Genomic DNA, 21,244 nt, shown 5'->3' on the forward strand with positions numbered 1-21,244 from the left:
CTCGATTAGGACGAGCGTCAGAGTCTTCTTTATGTATAATGGCAGGGAGAGAGTTAGGAGGAGAGTCAGACCCTTAGTTAGGGACACTGTCAGGGCCTTAGTTAGGGACAGTACCACGGCCTCAGTTAGTAGTATTGTCAATGCCTTACTTAAGCACACAGTCAGGGCAAGGCCTAGGAGTAGCATAGGGGCCTTTGTAGGATAAGCATCAGAGGCTGGGGCTCGGGCTGGGACTGGGAATGGGGCTGGGGCTGGGGCTGGGGCTAGGCCTGGGGCTAGGGCCTTAGTTAGAAATAGTGTCAAGGCCTTAGTTAAGGACAGTGTCAGGGAAAGGCCTAGGAGGACCATAAGGGCCTCTTTAGGATCAGTGGTGGGGGCTGGGGCTGGGGCTGCGGCTAGGGCTAGGGCTAGGGCTACGCCCTTAGTTAGGAATAGTGTGAAGGCCTTAGTTAGGGTCACCGTCAGGGCCTTAGTTAGGGTTAGCACCAGAGCCTTCGTTAGGTATAATGTGGCCCTGAGTTAGAAGTAGTGTCAGGGCCTTAGTGAGGGACAGTGTCGGGGCCTCGGTTAGGACGAGCGTCAGAGCTTTTTTTATGTATAATGGCAGGGCCAGAGTTAGGAGGACATTCAGTCCCTTAGACAGGGACACTAACAGGGCCTTAGTTAGGGACAGTATCACGGCTTGAGTTACTAGTAGTGTCAAGGCCTGAGTTAAGGACAGTGTCAGGGCAAGGTCTAGGAGTAGCATAAAGGCCTTTGTAGGATAAGCATCAGAGGCTGGGGCTCGGGCTGGGGTTGGGGCTGGGGCTCTGGCTGGGGCTCTGGCTGGGGCTAGGGCTAGGGTTCTTGCTGGGGCTGGGGCTAGGGCTGGGACTGGGGCTGGAGCTAGGGTTGAGGGTAAGCCTAGGGCTGGGTCTGGGTCTGGGGCTGGGGCTGGGATGGGACTGGCAATGGGTCTCGGACTGGGGCTGGGGCTGGGGCTAGGGCTGAGGGTAAGGCTAGGGCTAGGTGTGGGTCTGGGGCTAGGGCTGGGGCTAGGGCTGGGGCTCGGGCTGGGGCTAGGGTTAGGGCTAGGCCCTTAGTTAGGAATAGTGTGAAGGCCTTAGTTAGGGTCACCGTCAGGGCCTTAGTTAGGGTTAGCATCAGAGCCTACGTTAGGTATAATGACAGGGCCTGAGTTAGAAGTAGTGTCAGGGTCTTAGTGAGGGACAGTGTCAAGCCCTCGATTAGGACGAGTGTCAGAGCCTTGTTTATGTATAATGCCAGGGCCAGAGTTAGGAGGAGAGTCAGACCCTTAGTTAGGGACACTGTCTGGGCCTTAGTTAGGGACAGTACCACGGCCTGAGTTAGTAGTATTGTCAAGGCCTTATTTAAGGACAGTGTCAGGGCAAGGCCTTGGAGTAGCATAAGGGCCTTTGTAGGATAAGCATCAGAGGCTGGGGCTCGGGCTGGGGTTGGGGCTGGGACTGGGGCTGGGGCTGGGGCTAGGGCTAGGGCTGTTGCTGGGGCTGGGGCTAGGGCTGGATCTGGGGCTGGAGCTAGGGCTGAGGGTAAGCCTAGGGCTGGGGCTGGGTCTGGGGCTGGGGCTGGGTCTGGGATGGGACTGGGAATGGGTCTAGGGCTGGTGCTGGGCCTGGGGCTAGGTTTAGGGCCAGGCCCTTAGTTAGGAATAGGGTCAAGGCCTTAGTTAGGGTCACTGTCAGGGCCTTAGTTAGGGTTAGCATCAGAGCTTCCGTTAGGTATAATGACAGGGCCTGAGTTAGAAGTAGTGTCAGGGCCTTAGTGAGGGACAGGGTCGGGGCCTCGGTTAGGACGAGCGTCAGAGCTTTTTTTATGTATAATGACAGGGCCAGAGTTAGGAGGACATTCAGTCCCTTAGACAGGGACACTGTCAGGGACTTAGTTAGGGACAGTATCACGGCCTGAGTTACTAGTAGTGTCAAGGCCTGAGTTAAGGACAGTGTCAGGGCAAGGCCTAGGAGTAGCATAAAGGCATTTGTAGGATAAGCATCAGAGGCTGGGCCTCGGGCTGGGCTTGGGGCTGAGGCTCTGGCCGGGGCTAGGGCTAGGGCTGTTGCTGGGGCTGGGGCTAGGGCTGGATCTGGGGCTGGAGCTAGGGCTGAGGGTAAGCGTAGGGCTGCGGCTGGGGCTGGGTCTGGGTCTGGGTCTGGGTCTGGGATGGGACTGGGAATGTGTCTAGGGCTGGTGCTGGGGCTGGGGCTAGTTTTAGGGCCAGGCCCTTAGTTAGGAATAGGGTCAAGTCCTTACTTAAGGACAGTGTCAGGGCAAGGCCTAGGAGTAGCATAAGGGCCTTTCTAGGATAAGCATCAGAGGCTGGGGCTCAGGCTGGTGTTGTGGCTGGGACTGGGACTGGGGCTGGGGCTTGGGCTGGGGCTGGGGCTGGGGCTAGGGCTGGGGCTGGGCCTGGGCCTGGGGCTGTGCTGGGGCTAGGGCCTTAGTTAGAAATAGTGTCAAGGCCTTAGTTAAGGACAGTGTCAGGGAAAGGCCTAGGAGGACCATAAGGGCCTCTGTAGGATCAGGGGTGGGGGCTGGGGCTGGGGCTGCGGCTAGGGCTAGGGATAGGGCTACGCCCTTAGTTAGGAATAGTGTGAAGGCCTTAGTTAGGGTCACCGTCAGGGCCTTAGTTAGGGTTAGCATCAGAGCCTACGTTAGGTATAATGACAGGGCCTGAGTTAGAAGTAGTGTCAGGGTCTTAGTGAGGGACAGTGTCAAGCCCTCGATTAGGACGAGTGTCAGAGCCTTGTTTATGTATAATGGCAGGGCCAGAGTTAGGAGGAGTCAGACCCTTAGTTACGGACAGTTTCAGGGCCTTAGTTAGGGACAGTCCCACGGCCTGAGTTAGTAGTATTGTCAAGGCCTTATTTAAGGACAGTGTCAGGGCAAGGCCTTGGAGTAGCATAAGGGCCTTTGTAGGATACGCATCACAGGCTGGGGCTCGGGCTGGGGTTGGGGCTGGGACTGGGACTGGGACTGGGGCTGGAGCTGGGGCTAGGCCTGGGCTAGGCCCTTAGTTAGGAATAGTGTCAAGGCCTTAGTTAGTGTCACTGTCAGGGCCTTAGTTAGGGTTAGCATCAGAGCCTTCTTTAGGTATAATGTGGCCCTGAGTTAGAAGTAGTGTCAGGGCCTTAGTGAGGGACAGTGTCAGGCCCTCGATTAGGACGAGCGTCAGAGTCTTCTTTATGTATAATGGCAGGGCCAGAGTTAGGAGGAGAGTCAGACCCTTAGTTAGGGACACTGTCAGGGCCTTAGTTAGGGACAGTACCACGGCCTCAGTTAGTAGTATTGTCAATGCCTTACTTAAGCACACAGTCAGGGCAAGGCTTAGGAGTAGCATAAGGGCCTTTGTAGGATAAGCATCAGAGGCTGGGGCTCGGGCTGGGACTGGGACTGGGGCTGGGGCTGGGGCTGGGGCTAGGCCTGGGGCTAGGGCCTTAGTTAGAAATAGTGTCAAGGCCTTAGTTAAGGACAGTGTCAGGGAAAGGCCTAGGAGGACCATAAGGGCCTCTTTAGGATCAGTGGTGGGGGCTGGGGCTGGGGCTGCGGCTAGGGCTAGGGCTAGGGCTACGCCCTTAGTTAGGAATAGTGTCAAGGCCTTAGTTAGGGTCACTGTCAGGGCCTTAGTTAGGGTTAGCATCAGAGATTTCGTTAGGTATAACGACAGGGCCTGAGTTAGAAGTAGTGTCAGGGCCTTAGTGAGGGACAGGGTCGGGGCCTCGGTTAGGACGAGCGTCAAGCTTTTTTTGTGTATAATGGCAGGGCCAGAGTTAAGAGGACATTCAGTCCCTTAGGCAGGGACACTGTCAGGGCCTTAGTTAGGGACAGTATCACGGCCTGAGTTACTAGTAGTGCCAAGGCCTGAGTTAAGGACAGTGTCAGGGCAAGGCCTAGGAGCAGCATAAGGGCCTCTGTAGGATCAGCATCAGTGGCTGGGGTTGGGCCTGGGGCTAGGGCTAGGGCTGGGGCTCTGGCAGGGGCTAGGGCTAGGGCTGGGGCTGGGGCTGTGGATAGGGCTGAGGCTGGGGCTGGAGCTAGGGCTGAGTGTAAGGCTAGGGCTGGGTGTGGGTCTGGGGCTAGGGCTGGGGCTCGGGCTTGGGATAGGTTTAGGGCTAGGCCCTTAGTTAGGAATAGGGTCAAGGCCTTACTTAAGGACAGTGTCAGGGCAAGGCCTAGGAGGAGCATAAAGGCCTCTATAGGATCAGCATCAGGGGCTGGGGCTGCGGCTGGGGTTGAACCTGGGGCCTTAGTTAGAAATAGTGTCAAGGCCTTAGTTACCACATTGTCAGGGGAAGGCCTAGGAGGATCATAAGGGCCTCTATAGAATCAGCATCAGGGGCGAGGGCTGGGACTGGGGCTGGGGCTGGGGTTGGGGCTAGGGCTGGGACTACGGCTACAGTGCGTCTAGGGCTAGGGCTGCGGCTGGGGCTGGGGCTTGGGCTTGGGCTAGGGCTGGGGCTGGGGCCTGGGCTTGGGCTGGTGTTGGGGCTAGGGCTTGGGCTAGGGCTAGGGCTCGGCCCTTACTTAGGAATAGTGTCAAGGCCTTAGTTAAGGTCACTGTCAGGGCCATAGTTAGGGTTAGCATCAGAGCCTTCTTTAGGTATAATGTGGCCCTGAGTTAGAAGTAGTGTCAGGGCCTTAGTGAGGGACAGTGTCAGGCCCTCGATTAGGACGAGCGTCAGAGTCTTCTTTATGTATAATGGCAGGGCCAGAGTTAGGAGGAGAGTCAGACCGTTAGTTATGCACACGGTCAGGGCCTTAGTTAGGGACAGTACCACGGCCTGAGTTAGTAGTATTGTCAAGGCCTTACTTAAGGACAGTGTCAGGGCAAGGTCTAGGAGTAGCATAAGGGCCTTTCTAGGATAAGCATCAGAGGCTGGGGCTCGGGCTGGGGTTGGGGCTGGGACTGAGGCTGTGGCTGGGGCTGGGGCTGGGGCTGGGGCTAGGCCTGGGGCCAGGGCTGGGGCTGGGCCTGGGCCTGGGGCTGCGCTGGGGCTGGGGCCTTAGTTAGAAATAGTGTCAAGGCCTTAGTTAAGGACAGTGTCAGGGAAAGGCCTAGGAGGACCATAAGGGCCTTTGTAGGATCAGGGGTGGGGGCTGGGGCTGGGGCTGGGGCTGCGGCTAGGGCTAGGGCTAGGGTTAGGGCTATGCCCTTAGTTAGGAACAGTGTGAAGACCTTAGTTAGGGTCACCGTCAGGGCCTTAGTTAGGGTTAGCATCAGAGCCTACGTTAGGTATAATGACAGGGCCAGAGTTAGAAATAGTGTCAGGGTCTTAGTGAGGGACAGTGTCAAGCCCTCGATTAGGACGAGTGGCAGAGCCTTGTTTATGTATAATGGCAGGGCCAGAGTTAGGAGGAGAGTCAGACCCTTAGTTAGGGACACTGTCAGGGCCTTAGTTAGAGACAGTACCACGGCCTGAGTTAGTAGTATTGTCAAGGCCTTATTTAAGGACAGTGTCAAGGCAAGGCCTTGGAGTAGCATAAGGGCCTTTGTAGGATAAGCATCAGAGGCTGGGCCTCGGGCTGGGCTTGGGGCTGGGGCTCTGGCTGAGGCTAGTGCTAGGGCTGTTGCTGGGGCTGGGGCTAGGGCTGGACCTAGGGCTGAAGCTAGGGCTGAGGGTAAGCCTAGGGCTGGGTCTGGGTCTGGGTCTGGGGCTGGGGCTGGGATGGGACTGGGAATGGGTCTAGGGCTGGTGCTGGGGCTGGGGCTAGGTTTAGGGCCAGGCCCTTAGTTAGGAATAGGGTCAAGGCCTTACTTAAGGACAGTGTCAGGGCAAGGCCTTGGAGTAGCATAAGGGCCTTTGTAGGATAAGCATCAGAGGCTGGGGCTCGGGCTGGGGTTGGGGCTGGGACTGGGGCTGGGGCTAGGCCCTTAGTTAGGAATAGTGTCAAGGCCTTAGTTAGGGTCACCGTCAGGGCCTTAGTTAGGGTTAGCATCAGAGCTTTCGTTAGGTATAATGACAGAGCCTGAGTTAGAAGTAGTGTCAGGGCCTTAGTGAGGGACAGGGTCGGGGCCTCGGTTAGGACGAGCGTCAGAGCTTTTTTTATGTATAATGACAGGGCCAGAGTTAGGAGGACATTCAGTCCCTTAGACAGGGACACTGTCAGGGCCTTAGTTAGGGACAGAATCACGGCCTGAGTTACTAGTAGTGTCAAGGCCTGAGTTAAGGACAGTGTCAGGGCAAGGCCTAGGAGGAGCATAAGGGCCTCTGTAGGATCAGGGGTGGGGGCTGGGGCTGGGGCTGCGGCTAGGGCTAGGGCTAGGGCTACGCCCTTAGTTAGGAATAGTGTGAAGGCCTTAGTTAGGGTCACCGTCAGGGCCTTAGTTAGGGTTAGCACCAGAGCCTTCGTTCGGTATAATGTGGCCCTGAGTTAGAAGTAGTGTCAGGGCCTTAGTGAGGGACAGTGTCGGGGCCTCGGTTAGGACGAGCATTAGAGCTTTTTTTATGTATAATGACAGGGCCAGAGTTAGGAGGACATTCAGTCCCTTAGACAGGGACACTGTCAGGGCCTTAGTTAGGGACAGAATCACGGCCTGAGTTACTAGTAGTGTCAAGGCCTGAGTTAAGGACAGTGTCAGGGCAAGGCCTAGGAGGACCATAAGGGCCTCTGTAGGATCAGGGGTGGGGGCTGGGGCTGGGGCTGGGACTGGGACTGGGGCTGGGGCTGGGGCTAGAGCTAGGCCCTTAGTTAGGAATAGTGTCAAGGCCTTAGTTAGGGTCACTGTCAGGGCCTTACTTAGGGTTAGCATCAGAGCTTCGTTAGGTATAATGACAGCGCCTGAGTTAGAAGTAGTGTCAGGGCCTTAGTGAGGGACAGTGTCGGGGCCTCGGTTAGGACGAGCATCAGAGCTTTTTTTATGTATAATGGCAGGGCCAGAGTTAGGAGGACATTCAGTCCCTTAGACAGGGACACTGTCAGGGCCTTAGTTAGGGACAGTATCACGGCCTGAGTTACTAGTAGTGTCAAGGCCTGAGTTAAGGACAGTGTCAGGGCAAGGCCTAGGAGTAGCATAAAGGCCTTTGTAGGGTAAGCATCAGAGGCTGGGGCTCGGGCTGGGGTTGGGGCTGGGGCTCTGGCTGGGGCTGGGGCTCTGGCTGGGGCTAGGGCTAGGGCTGTTGCTGGGGCTGGGGCTAGGGCTGGGACTGGGGCTGGAGCTAGGGCTGAGGGTAAGCCTAGGGCTGGGGCTGGGGCTGGGGCTGGGGCTGGGATGGGACTGGGAATGGGTCTAGGCCTGGGGCTGGGGCTGGGGCTAGATTTAGGGCTAGGCCGTTAGTTAGGAATAGGGTCAAGGCCTTACTTAAGGACAGTGTCAGGGCAACGCCTAGGAGGAGTAGAAAGGCCTCTATAGGTTCAGCATCAGGGGCTGGGGCTGCAGCTGGGGCTGGACCTGGTGCCTTAGTTAGAAATAGTGTCAACGCCTTAGTTACCATATTGTCCAGGGAAGGCCTAGGAGGATCATAAGGGCCTCTATAAGATCAGCATCAGGGGCTAGGGCTGGGACTGAGGCTGGGGCTGGGGTTAGGGCTAGGGCTAGGACTGCGGCTGCTGCTGGGGCTAGGGCTGGGGCTGCGGCTGGGGCTAGGGCTGGGGCTTGGGCTTGGGCTGGGCCTGGGGCTAGGACTAGGGCTCGGCCCTTAGTTAGGAATAGTGTCAAGGCCTTAGTTAGGGTCACCGTCAGGGCCTTAGTTAGGATTAGCATCAGAGCTTTCGTTAGGTATAATGACAGGGCCTGAGTTAGAAGTAGTGTCAGGGCCTTAGTGAGGGACAGGGTCGGGGCCTCGGTTAGGACGAGCGTCAAGCTTTTTTTATGTATAATGGCAGGGCCAGAGTTAGGAGGACATTCAGTCCCTTAGGCAGGGACACTGTCAGGGCCTTAGTTAGGGACAGTATCACGGCCTGAGTTACTAGTAGTGTCAAGGCCTGAGTTAAGGACAGTGTCAGGGCAAGGCCTAGGAGCAGCATAAGGGCCTCTGTAGGATCAGCATCAGTGGCTGGGGTTGGGCCTGGGGCTGGGGCAAGGGCTGGGGCTCTGGCTGGGGCTAGGGCTAGGGCTGGGGCTGGGGCTGGAGCTAGGGCTGAGGGTAAGGCTAGGGCTGGGTGTGGGTCTGGGGCTAGGGCTGGGGCTCGGGCTGCGGCTAGGTTTAGGGCTAGGCCCTTAGTTAGGAATAGGGTCAAGGCCTTACTTAAGGACAGTGTCAGGGCAAGGCCTAGGAGGAGCATAAAGGCCTCTATAGGATCAGCATCAGGGGCTGGGGCTGCGGCTGGGGCTGGACCTGGGGCCTTAGTTAGAAATAGTGTCAAGGCCTTAGTTACCACAGTGTCAGCGGAAGGCCTTGGAGGATCATAAGGGCCTCTATAGGATCAGCATCAGGGGCGAGGGCTGGGACTGGGGCTGGGGCTGGGGTTGGGGCTAGGGTTGGGACTGCGGCTACGGTGCGACTAGGGCTGGGGCTGCGGCTGGGGCTGGGGCTTGGGCTTGCGCTAGGGCTGGGGCTGGGGCCTGGGCTTGAGCTGGGGCCTGGGCTTTGGCTGGGGCTGGGGCTGGGGCTTGGGCTAGGGCTAAGGCTCGGCCCTTTGTTAGGAATAGTGTCAAGGCCTTAGTTAAGGTCACTGTCAGGGCCATAGTTAGGGTTAGCATCAGAGCCTTCGTTAGGTATAATGTGGCCCTGAGTTAGAAGTAGTGTCAGGGCCTTAGTGAGGGACAGTGTCAGGCCCTCGATTAGGACGAGTGTCAGAGTCTTCTTTATGTATAATGGCAGGGCCAGAGTTAGGAGGAGAGTCAGACCCTTAGTTAGGCACACTGTCAGGGCCTTAGTTAGGGACAGTACCACGGCCTGAGTTAGTAGTATTGTCAAGGCCTTACTTAAGGACAGTGTCAGGGCAAGGCCTAGGAGTAGCATAAGGGCCTTTGTAGGATAAGCATCAGAGGCTGGGGCTCGGGCTGGGGCTGGGGTCGGGGCTGGGGCTGGGGCTGGGGCTAGGCCTGGGGCTAGGTTTAGGTCTAGGCCCTTAGTTAGGAATAGGGTCATGGCCTTACTTAAGGACAGTTTCAGGGCAAGGCCTAGGAGGAGCATAAAGGCCTCTATAGGATCAGCATCAGGGGCTGGGGCTGCGTCTGGGGCTGGACCTGGGGCCTTAGTTAGAAATAGTGTCAAGGCCTTAGTTACCACATTGTCAGGGGAAGGCCTAGGAAGATCATAAGGGCCTCTATAGGATCAGCATCAGGGGCGAGGGCTGGGACTGGGGCTGGGGCTGGGTTTGGGGCTAGGGCTGGGACTGCGGCTACGGTGCGGCTAGGACTGGAGCTGCGGCTGGGGCTGGGGCTTGGGCTTGCGCTAGGGCTGGGGCTGGGGCCTGAGCTTGGGCTGGGGCTGGGGCTGGGGCTTGGGCTAGGGCTAGGGCTCGGCCCTTACTTAGGAATAGTGTCAAGGCCTTAGTTAACGTCACTGTCAGGGCCATAGTTAGGGTTAGCATCAGAGCCTTCGTTAGGTTTAATGTGGCCCTGAGTTAGAAGTAGTGTCAGGGCCTTAGTGAGGGACAGTGTCAGGCCCTCGATTAGGACGAGCGTCAGAGTCTTCTTTATGTATAATGGCAGGGCCAGAGTTAGGAGGAGAGTCAGACCCTTAGTTAGGCACACTGTCAGGGCCTTAGTTAGGGACAGTATCACGGCCTGAGTTAGTAGTATTGTCAAGGCCTGAGTTAAGGACAGTGTCAGGGCAAGGCCTAGGAGTAGCATAAGGGCACTGTAGGATAAGCATCAGAGGCTGGGCCTGGGGCTGGGGCTGGGGCTGGGGCTGGGGCTGGGGCTGGGGCTAGGCCTGGGGCTAGGGCTGGGGCCGGGGCTGGGCCTGGGCCTGGGGCTGTGCTGGGGCTGGGGCCTTAGTTAGAAATAGTGTCAAGGCCTTAGTTAAGGACAGTGTTAGGAAAAGGCCTAGGAGGACCATAAGAGCCTCTGTAGGATCAGGGGTGGGGGCTGGGGCTGGGGCTGGGGCTGCGGCTAGGGCTAGGGCTAGGGCTAGGGCTACGCCCTTAGTTAGGAATAGTGTGAAGGCCTTAGTTAGGGTTACCGTCAGGGCCTTAGTTAGGGTTAGCATCAGAGCCTACGTTAGGTATAATGACAGGGCTGAGTTAGAAGTAGTGTCAGGGTCTTAGTGAGGGACAGTGTCAAGCCCTCGATTAGGACGTGTGTCAGAGCCTTGTTTATGTATAATGGCAGGGCCAGAGTTAGGAGGAGAGTCAGACCCTTAGTTAGGGACACTGTCAGGGCCTTAGTTAGGGACAGTACTACGGCCTGAGTTAGTAGTATTGTCAAGGCCTTATTTAAGGACAGTGTCAGGGAAAGGCCTTGGAGTAGCATAAGGGCCTTTGTAGGATAAGCATCAGAGGCTGGGGCTCGGGCTGGGGCTAGGCCCTTAGTTAGGAATAGTGTCAAGGCCTTAGTTAGGGTCACTGTCAGGGCCTTAGTTAGGTTTAGCATCAGAGCTTTCGTTGGGTATAATGACAGAGCCTGAGTTAGAAGTAGTGTCAGGGCCTTAGTGAGGGACAGGGTCGGGGCCTCGGTTAGGACGAGCATCAGAGCTTTTTTTTATGTATAATGGCACGGCCTGAGTTAGGAGGACATTCAGTCCCTTAGACAGAGACACTGTCAGGGCCTTAGTTAGGGACAGAATCACGGCCTGAGTTACTAGTAGTGTCAAGGCCTGAGTTAAGGACAGTGTCAGGGCAAGGCCTAGGAGGACCATAAGGGCCTCTGTAGGATCAGGGGTGGGGGCTGGGGCTGGGGCTGCGGCTAGGGCTAGGGCTAGGGCTACGCCCTTAGTTAGGAATAGTGTGAAGGCCTTAGTTAGGGTCACCGTCAGGGCCTTAGTTAGGGTTAGCACCAGAGCCTTCGTTCGGTATAATGTGGAGCTGAGTTAGAAGTAGTGTCAGGGCCTTAGTGAGGGACAGTGTCGGGGCCTCGGTTAGGACGAGCATCAGAGCTTTTTTTATGTATAATGGCAGGGCCAGAGGTAGGAGGACATTCAGTCCCTTAGACAGGGACACTGTCAGGGCCTTAGTTAGGGACAGTATCACGGCCTGAGTTACTAGTAGTGTCAAGGCCTGAGTTAAGGACAGTGTCAGGGCAAGGCCTAGGAGTAGCATAAAGGCCTTTGTAGGGTAAGCATCAGAGGCTGGGGCTCGGGCTGGGGTTGGGGCTGGGGCTCTGGCTGGGGCTCTGGCTGGGGCTGGGGCTAGGGCTGGGACTGGGGCTGGAGCAGGGGTTGAGGGTAAGCCTAGGGCTGGGTCTGGGGCTGGGTCTGGGGCTGGGATGGGACTGGGAATGAGTCTAGGCCTGGGGCTGGGGCTGGGGCTAGATTTAGGGCTAGGCCGTTAGTTAGGAATAGGGTCAAGGCCTTACTTAAGGACAGTGTCAGGGCAAGGCCTAGGAGGAGCAGAAAGGCCTCTATAGGATCAGCATCAGGGGCTGGGGCTGCGGCTGGGGCTGGACCTGGTGCCTTAGTTAGAAATAGTGTCAACGCCTTAGTTACCATATTGTCCAGGGAAGGCCTAGGAGGATCATAAGGGCCTCTATAAGATCAGCATCAGGGGCTAGGGCTGGGACTGAGGCTGGGGCTGGGGTTAGGGCTAGGGCTGGGACTGCGGCTGCTGCTGGGGCTAGGGCTGGGGCTGCGGCTGCTGCTGGGGCTAGGGCTGGGGCTTGGGCTTGGGCTGGGCCTGGGGCTAGGACTAGGGCTCGGCCCTTAGTTAGGAATAGTGTCAAGGCCTTAGTTAGGGTCACCGTCAGGGCCTTAGTTAGGATTAGCATCAGAGCTTTCGTTAGGTATAATGACAGGGCCTGAGTTAGAAGTAGTGTCAGGGCCTTAGTGAGGGACAGGGTCGGGGCCTCGGTTAGGACGAGCGTAAAGCTTTTTTTATGTATAATGGCAGGGCCAGAGTTAGGAGGACATTCAGTCCCTTAGGCAGGGACACTGTCAGGGCCTTAGTTAGGGACAGTATCACGGCCTGAGTTACTAGTAGTGTCAAGGCCTGAGTTAAGGACAGTGTCAGGGCAAGGCCTAGGAGCAGCATAAGGGCCTCTGTAGGATCAGCATCAGTGGCTGGGGTTGGGCCTGGGGCTGGGGCTAGGGCTGGGGCTCTGGCTGGGGCTAGGGCTAGGGCTGGGGCTGGGGCTGGAGCTAGGGCTGAGGGTAAGGCTAGGGCTGGGTGTGGGTCTGGGGCTAGGGCTGGGGCTTGGGCTGCGGCTAGGTTTAGGGCTAGGCCCTTAGTTAGGAATAGGGTCAAGGCCTTACTTAAGGACAGTGTCAGGGCAAGGCCTAGGAGGAGCATAAAGGCCTCTATAGGATCAGCATCAGGGGCTGGGGCTGCGGCTGAGGCTGGACCTGGGGCCTTAGTTAGAAATAGTGTCAAGGCCTTAGTTACCACATTGTCAGGGGAAGGCCTAGGAGGATCATAAGGGCCTCTATAGGATCAGCATCAGGGGCGAGGGCTGGGACTGGGGCTGGGGCTGGGGTTGGGGCTAGGGCTGGTTCTGCGGCTGCGGTGCGGCTAGGGCTGGGGCTGCGGCTGGGGCTGGGGCTTTGGCTTGGGCTAGGGCTGGGCCTGGGGCCTGGGCTTGGGCTAGGGCTGGGCCTGGGGCTTGGGCTAGGGCTAGGGCTCGGCCCTTAGTTAGGAATAGTGTGAAGGCCTTAGTTAGGGTCACCGTCAGGGCCTTAGTTAGGGTTAGCATCAGAGCCTACGTTAGGTATAATGACAGGGCCTGAGTTAGAAGTAGTGTCAGGGTCTTAGTGAGGGTCAGTGTCAAGCCCTCGATTAGGACGAGTGTCAGAGCCTTGTTTATGTATAATGCCAGGGCCAGAGTTAGGAGGAGAGTCAGACCCTTAGTTAGGGACACTGTCAGGGCCTTAGTTAGGGACAGTACCACGGCCTGAGTTAGTAGTATTGTCAAGGCCTTATTTAAGGACAGTGTCAGGGCAAGGCCTTGGAGTAGCATAAGGGCCTTTGTAGGATAAGCATCAGAGGCTGGGGCTCGGGCTGGGGTTGGGGCTGGGACTGGGACTGGGGCTGGGGCTAGGGCTAGGCCCTTAGTTAGGAATAGTGTCAAGGCCTTAGTTAGGTTCACTGTCAGGGCCTTAGTTAGGGTTAGCATCAGAGATTTCGTTAGGTATAATGACAGGGCCTGAGTTAGAAGTAGTGTCAGGGCCTTAGTGAGGGACAGGGACGGGGCCTCGGTTAGGACGAGCGTCAAGCTTTTTTTATGTATAATGGCAGGGCCAGAGTTAGGAGGACATTCAGTCCCTTAGGCAGGGACACTGTCAGGGCCTTAGTTAGGGACAGTATCACGGCCTGAGTTACTAGTAGTGTCAAGGCCTGAGTTAAGGACAGTGTCAGGGCAAGGCCTAGGAGCAGCATAAGGGCCTCTGTAGGATCAGCATCAGTGGCTGGGGTTGGGCCTGGGGCTGGGGCTAGGGCTGGGGCTCTGGCAGGGGCTAGGGCTAGGGATGGGGCTGGGGCTGGGGATAGGGCTGAGGCTGGGGCTGGAGCTAGGGCTGAGGGTAAGGCTAGGGCTGGGTGTGGGTCTGGGGCCTGGGCTAGGGCTAGGGCTACGCCCTTAGTTAGGAATAGTGTAAAGGCCTTAGTTAGGGTCACCGTCAGGGCCTTACTTAGGGTTAGCATCAGAGCCTTCGTTAGGTATAACGACAGGGCCTGAGTTAGAAGTAGTGTCAGGGCCTTAGTGAGGGACAGGGTCGGGGCCTCGGTTAGGACGAGCGTCAAGCTTTTTTTATGTATAATGGCAGGGCCAGAGTTAGGAGGACATTCAGTCCCTTAGGCAGGGACACTGTCAGGGCCTTAGTTAGGGACAGTATCACGGCCTGAGTTACTAGTAGTGTCAAGGCCTGAGTTAAGGACAGTGTCAGGGCAAGGCCTAGGAGCAGCATAAGGGCCTCTGTAGGATCAGCATCAGTGGCTGGGGTTGGGCCTGGGGCTGGGGCTAGGGCTGGGGCTCTGGCTGGGGCTAGGGCTAGGGCGGGGGCTGGGGCTGGAGCTAGGGCTGAGGGTAAGGCTAGGGCTGGGTGTGGGTCTGGGGCTAGGGCTGGGGCTTGGGCTGGGGCTAGGTTTAGGGCTAGGCCCTTAGTTAGGAATAGGGTCAAGGCCTTACTTAAGGACAGTGTCAGGGCAAGGACTTGGAGTAGCATAAGGGCCTTTGTAGGATAAGCATCAGAGGCTGGGGCTGGGTCTGGGGCTGGGGCTAGGCCTGGGGCTAGGGCTGGGGCTGGGCCTGCGCCTGGGCCTGGGGCTGCGCTGGGGCTGGGGCCTTAGTTAGAAATAGTGTCAAGGCCTTAGTTAAGGACAGTGTCAGGGAAAGGCCTAGGAGGACCATAAGGGCCTCTGTAGGATCAGGGGTGGGGGCTGGGGCTGGGGCTGGGGCTGCGGCTAGGGCTAGGGCTAGGGCTAGGGCTCGGCCCTTAGTTAGGAATAGTGTGAAGGCCTTAGTTAGGGTCACCGTCAGGGCCTTAGTTAGGGTTAGCATCAGAGCCTACGTTAGGTATAATGACAGGGCCTGAGTTAGAAGTAGTGTCAGGGTCTTAGTGAGGGTCAGTGTCAAGCCCTCGATTAGGACGAGTGTCAGAGCCTTGTTTATGTATAATGCCAGGGCCAGAGTTAGGAGGAGAGTCAGACCCTTAGTTAGGGACACTGTCAGGGCCTTAGTTAGGGACAGTACCACGGCCTGAGTTAGTAGTATTGTCAAGGCCTTATTTAAGGACAGTGTCAGGGCAAGGCCTTGGAGTAGCATAAGGGCCTTTGTAGGATAAGCATCAGAGGCTGGGGCTCGGGCTGGGGCTAGGCCCTTAGTTAGGAATAGTGTCAAGGCCTTAGTTAGGGTCACTGTCAGGGCCTTAGTTAGGGTTAGCATCAGAGATTTCGTTAGGTATAATGACAGGGCCTGAGTTAGAAGTAGTGTCAGGGCCTTAGTGAGGGACAGGGTCGGGGCCTCGGTTAGGACGAGCGTCAGAGCTTTTTTTACGTATAATGGCAGGGCCAGAGTTAGGAGGACATTCAGTCCCTTAGACAGGGACACTGTCAGGGCCTTAGTTAGGGACAGTATCACGGCCTGAGTTACTAGTAGTGTCAAGGCCTGAGTTAAGGACAGTGTCAGGGCAAGGCCAAGGAGTAGCATAAAGGCCTTTGTAGGATAAGCATCAGAGGCTGGGCCTCGGGCTGGGGTTGTGGCTGGGGCTCTGGCTGGGGCTAGGGCTAGGGCTGTTGCTGGGGCTGGGGCTAGGGCTGGATCTGGGGCTGGAGCTAGGGCTGAGGGTAAGCCTAGGGCTGGGTCTGGGTCTGGGGCTGGGGCTGGGGCTGGGATGGGACGGGGAATGGGTCTAGGGCTGGTGCTGGTGCTGGGGCTAGGTTTAGGGCCAGGCCCTTACTTAGGAATAGGGTCAAGGCCTTACTTAAGGACAGTGTCAGGGCAAGGCTTAGAAGGAGCATAAAGGCCTCTATAGGATCAGCATCAGGGGCTGGGGCTGCGGCTAGGGCTGGACCTGTGGCCTTAGTTAGAAATAGTGTCAAGGCCTTAGTTACCACATTGTCAGGGGAAGGCCTAGGAGGATCATAAGGGCCTCTATAGGATCAGCATCAGGGGCGAGGGCTGGGACTGGGGCTGGGGCTGGGGTTGGGGCTGGGGCTGGGGTTGGGGCTAGGGCTGGGACTGCGGCTACGGTGCGGCTAGGGCTGGGGCTGCAGATGGGGCTGGGGCTTGGGCTTGCGCTAGGGCTGGGGCTGGGGCCTGGGCTTGGGCTGGGGCTGGGGCTGGGGCTTGGGCTAGGGCTAGGGCTCGGCCCTTAGTTAGGAATAGTGTCAAGGCCTTAGTTAAGGTCAAGTCAGGGCCATAGTTAGGGTTAGCATCAGAGCCTTCGTTAGGTATAATGTGGCCCTGAGTTAGAAGTAGTGTCAGGGCCTTAGTGAGGGACAGTGTCAGGCCCTCGATTAGGACGAGCGTTAGAGTCTTCTTTATGTATAATGGCAGGGCCAGAGTTAGGAGGAGAGTCAGACCCTTAGTTAGGCACACTGTCAGGGCCTTAGTTAGGGACAGTACCACGGCCTGAGTTAGTAGTATTGTCAAGGCCTTACTTAAGGACAGTGTCAGGGCAAGGCCTAGGAGTAGCATAAGGGCCTTTCTAGGATAAGCATCAGAGGCTGGGGCTCAGGCTGGGGTTGGGGCTGGGACTGGGGCTGGGGCTGGGGCTGGGGCTGGGGCTGTGGCTGGGTCTAGGCCTGGGGCTGTGGCTAGGGCTACACCCTTAGTTAGGAATAGTGTGAAGGCCTTAGTTAGGGTCACCGTCAAGGCCTTAGTTAGGGTTAGCATCAGAGCCTTCGTTAGGTATAATGTGGCCCTGAGTTAGAAGTAGTGTCAGGGCCTTAGTGAGGGACAGGGTCAGGCCCTCGATTAGGACGAGCGTCAGAGTCTTCTTTATGTATAATGGCAGAGCCAGAGTTAGGAGGAGAGTCAGACCCTTAGTTAGGGACACTGTCAGGGCCTTAGTTAGGGACAGTACCACGTCCTGAGTTAGTAGTATTGTCAAGGCCTTACTTAAGGACAGTGTCAGGGCAAGGCCTAGGAGTAGCATAAGGGCCTTTGTAGGATAAGCATCAGAGGCTGGGGCTTGGGCTGGGGCTGGGGTTGGGGCTGGGGCTGTGGCTGGGGCTAGGCCTGGGGCTAGGTTTAGGGCTAGGCGCTTAGTTAGGAATAGGGTCAAGGCCTTACTTAAGGACAGTTTCAGGGCAAGGCCTAGGAGGAGCATAAAGGCCTCTATACGATCAGCATCAGGGGCTGGGGCTGCGGCTGGGGCTGGACCTGGGGCCTTAGTTAGAAATAGTGTCAAGGCCTTAGTTAAGGACAGTGTCAGGGAAAGGCCTAGGAGGACCATAAGGGCCTCTGTAGGATCAGGGGTGGGGGCTGGGGCTGGGGCGGCGGCTAGGGCTAGGGCTAGGGCTCGGCCCTTAGTTAGCAATAGTGTCAAGGCCTTAGTTAAGGTCACTGTCAGGGCCATAGTTAGGGTTAGCATCAGAGCCTTCGTTAGGTATAATGTGGCCCTGAGTTAGAAGTAGTGTCAGGGCCTTAGTGAGGGACAGTGTCAGGCCCTCGATGAGGACGAGCGTCAAGAGTCTTCTTTATGTATAATGGCAAGGCCAGAGTTAGGAGGAGAGTCAGACCCTTAGTTAGGGACACTGTCAGGGCCTTAGTTAGGGACAGTACCACGGCCTGAGTTAGTAGTATTGTCAAGGCCTTATTTAAGGACAGTGTCAGGGCAAGGCCTTGGAGTAGCATAAGGGCCTTTGTAGGATAAGCATCAGAGGCTGGGGCTCGGGCTGGGGTTGGGGCTGGGACTGGGGCTGGGGCTGGGGCTAGGGCTAGGCCCTTAGTTAGGAATAGTGTCAAGGCCTTAGTTAGGGTCACTGTCAGGGCCTTTGTTAGGGTTAACATCAGAGCTTTCGTTAGGTATAATGACAGGGCCTGAGTTAGAAGTAGTGTCAGGGCCTTAGTGACGGACAGGGTCGGGGACTCGGTTAGGACGAGCGTCAAGCTTTTTTTATGTATAATGGCAGGGCCAGAGTTAGGAGGACATTCAGTCCCTTAGGCAGGGACACTGTCAGGGCCTTAGTTAGGGACAGTATCACGGCCTGAGTTACTAGTAGTGTCAAGGCCTGAGTTAAGGACAGTGTCAGGGCAAGGCCTAGGAGCAGCATAAGGGCCTCTGTAGGATCAGCATCAGTGGCTGGGGTTGGGCCTGGGGCTGGGGCTAGGGCTGGGGCTCTGGCAGGGGCTAGGGCTAGGGATGGGGCTGGGGCTGGGGATAGGGCTGAGGCTGGGGCTGGAGCTAGGGCTGAGGGTAAGGCTAGGCTGGGTGTGGGTCTGGGGCTAGGGCTAGGGCTAGGGCTACGCCCTTAGTTAGGAATAGTGTAAAGGCCTTAGTTAGGGTCACCGTCAGGGCCTTACTTAGGGTTAGCATCAGAGCCTTCGTTAGGTATAACGACAGGGCCTCAGTTAGAAGTAGTGTCAGGGCCTTAGTGAGGGACAGGGTCGGGGCCTCAGTTAGGACGAGCGTCAAGCTTTTTTTATGTATAATGGCAGGGCCAGAGTTAGGAGGACATTCAGTCCCTTAGGCAGGGACACTGTCAGGGCCTTAGTTAGGGACAGTATCACGGCCTGAGTTACTAGTAGTGTCAAGGCCTGAGTTAAGGACAGTGTCAGGGCAAGGCCTAGGAGCAGCATAAGGGCCTCTGTAGGATCAGCATCAGTGGCTGGGGTTGGGCCTGGGGCTGGGGCTAGGGCTGGGGCTCTGGCTGGGGCTAGGGCTAGGGCGGGGGCTGGGGCTGGAGCTGGGGCTTGGGCTAGCGCTAGGGCTCGGCCCTTAGTTAGGAATAGTGTCAAGGCCTTAGTTAAGGTCACTGTCAGGGCCATAGTTAGGGTTAGCATCAGAGCCTTCGTTAGGTATAATGTGGCCCTGAGTTAGAAGTAGTGTCAGGGCCTTAGTGAGGGTCAGTGTCAAGCCCTCGATTAGGACGAGTGTCAGAGCCTTGTTTATGTATAATGCCAGGGCCAGAGTTAGGAGGAGAGTCAGACCCTTAGTTAGGGACACTGTCAGGGCCTTAGTTAGGGACAGTACCACGGCCTGAGTTAGTAGTATTGTCAAGGCCTTATTTAAGAACAGTGTCAGGGCAAGGCCTTGGAGTAGCATAAGGGCCTTTGTAGGATAAGCATCAGAGGCTGGGGCTCGGGCTGGGGTTGGGGCTGGGACTGGGACTGGGGCTGGGGCTAGGGCTAGGCCCTTAGTTAGGAATAGTGTCAAAGCCTTAGTTAGGTTCACTGTCAGGGCCTTAGTTAGGGTTAGCATCAGAGATTTCGTTAGGTATAATGACAGGGCCTGAGTTAGAAGTAGTGTCAGGGCCTTAGTGAGGGACAGGGACGGGGCCTCGGTTAGGACGAGCGGGAAGCTTTTTTTATGTATAATGGCAGGGCCAGAGTTAGGAGGACATTCAGTCCCTTAGGCAGGGACACTGTCAGGGCCTTAGTTAGGGACAGTATCACGGCCTGAGTTACTAGTAGTGTCAAGGCCTGAGTTAAGGACAGTGTCAGGGCAAGGCCTAGGAGCAGCATAAGGGCCTCTGTAGGATCAGCATCAGTGGCTGGGGTTGGGCCTGGGGCTGGGGCTAGGGCTGGGGCTCTGGCAGGGGCTAGGGCTAGGGATGGGGCTGGGGCTGGGGATAGGGCTGAGGCTGGCGCTGGAGCTAGGGCTGAGGGTAAGGCTAGGGCTGGGTGTGGGTCTGGGGCCTGGGCTAGGGCTAGGGCTACGCCCTTAGTTAGGAATAGTGTAAAGGCCTTAGTTAGGGTCACCGTCAGGGCCTTACTTAGGGTTAGCATCAGAGCCTTCGTTAGGTATAACGACAGGGCCTGAGTTAGAAGTAGTGTCAGGGCCTTAGTGAGGGACAGGGTCGGGGCCTCGGTTAGGACGAGCGTCAAGCTTTTTTTATGTATAATGGCAGGGCCAGAGTTAGGAGGACATTCAGTCCCTTAGGCAGGGACACTGTCAGGGCCTTAGTTAGGGACAGTATCACGGCCTGAGTTACTAGTAGTGTCAAGGCCTGAGTTAAGGACAGTGTCAGGGCAAGGCCTAGGAGCAGCATAAGGGCCTCTGTAGGATCAGCATCAGTGGCTGGGGTTGGGCCTGGGGCTGGGGCTAGGGCTGGGGCTCTGGCTGGGGCTAGGGCTAGGGCGGGGGCTGGGGCTGGAGCTAGGGCTGAGGGTAAGGCTAGGGCTGGGTGTGGGTCTGGGGCTAGGGCTGGGGCTTGGGCTGGGGCTAGGTTTAGGGCTAGGCCCTTAGTTAGGAATAGGGTCAAGGCCTTACTTAAGGACAGTGTCAGGGCAAGGACTTGGAGTAGCATAAGGGCCTTTGTAGGATAAGCATCAGAGGCTGGGGCTGGGTCTGGGGCTGGGGCTAGGCCTGGGGCTAGGGCTGGGGCTGGGCCTGCGCCTGGGCCTGGGGCTGCGCTGGGGCTGGGGCCTTAGTTAGAAATAGTGTCAAGGCCTTAGTTAAGGACAGTGTCAGGGAAAGGCCTAGGAGGACCATAAGGGCCTCTGTAGGATCAGGGGTGGGGGCTGGGGCTGGGGCTGGGGCTGCGGCTAGGGCTAGGGCTAGGGCTAGGGCTCGGCCCTTAGTTAGGAATAGTGTGAAGGCCTTAGTTGGGGTCACCGTCAGGGCCTTAGTTAGGGTTAGCATCAGAGCCTACGTTAGGTATAATGACAGGGCCTGAGTTAGAAGTAGTGTCAGGGTCTTAGTGAGGGACAGTGTCAGGCCCTCGATTAGGACGAGCGTCTGAGCCTTGTTTATGTATAATGGCAGGGCCAGAGTTACGAGGAGAGTCAGACCCTTAGTTAGGGACACTGTCAGGGCCTTAGTTAGGGACAGTACCACGGCCTGAGTTAGTAGTATTGTCAAGGCCTTATTTAAGGACAGTGTCAGGGCAAGGCCTTGGAGTAGCATAAGGGCCTTTGTAGGATAAGCATCAGAGGCTGGGGCTCGGGCTGGGGCTAGGCCCTTAGTTAGGAATAGTGTCAAGGCCTTAGTTAGGGTCACTGTCAGGGCCTTAGTTAGGGTTAGCATCAGAGCTTTCGTTAGGTATAATGACAGGGCCTGAGTTACAAGTAGTGTCAGGGCCTTAGTGAGGGACAGGGTCGGGGCCTCGGTTAGGACGAGCGTCAGAGCTTTTTTTACGTATAATGGCAGGGCCAGAGTTAGGAGGACATTCAGTCCCTTAGACAGGGACACTGTCAGGGCCTTAGTTAGGGACAGTATCACGGCCTGAGTTACTAGTAGTGTCAAGGCCTGAGTTAAGGACAGTGTCAGGGCAAGGCCAAGGAGTAGCATAAAGGCCTTTGTAGGATAAGCATCAGAGGCTGGGCCTCGGGCTGGGGTTGTGGCTGGGGCTCTGGCTGGGGCTAGGGCTAGGGCTGTTGCTGGGGCTGGGGCTAGGGCTGGATCTGGGGCTGGAGCTAGGGCTGAGGGTAAGCCTAGGGCTGGGTCTGGGTCTGGGTCTGGGGCTGGGGCTGGGATGGGACGGGGAATGGGTCTAGGGCTGGTGCTGGTGCTGGGGCTAGGTTTAGGGCCAGGCCCTTACTTAGGAATAGGGTCAAGGCCTTACTTAAGGACAGTGTCAGGGCAAGGCT

Source organism: Mesoplodon bidens (genome assembly GCF_964165515.1).
Source record: "Mesoplodon bidens genome assembly, chromosome: 4".
NCBI classification, from domain to species: domain Eukaryota; kingdom Metazoa; phylum Chordata; class Mammalia; order Artiodactyla; family Ziphiidae; genus Mesoplodon; species Mesoplodon bidens.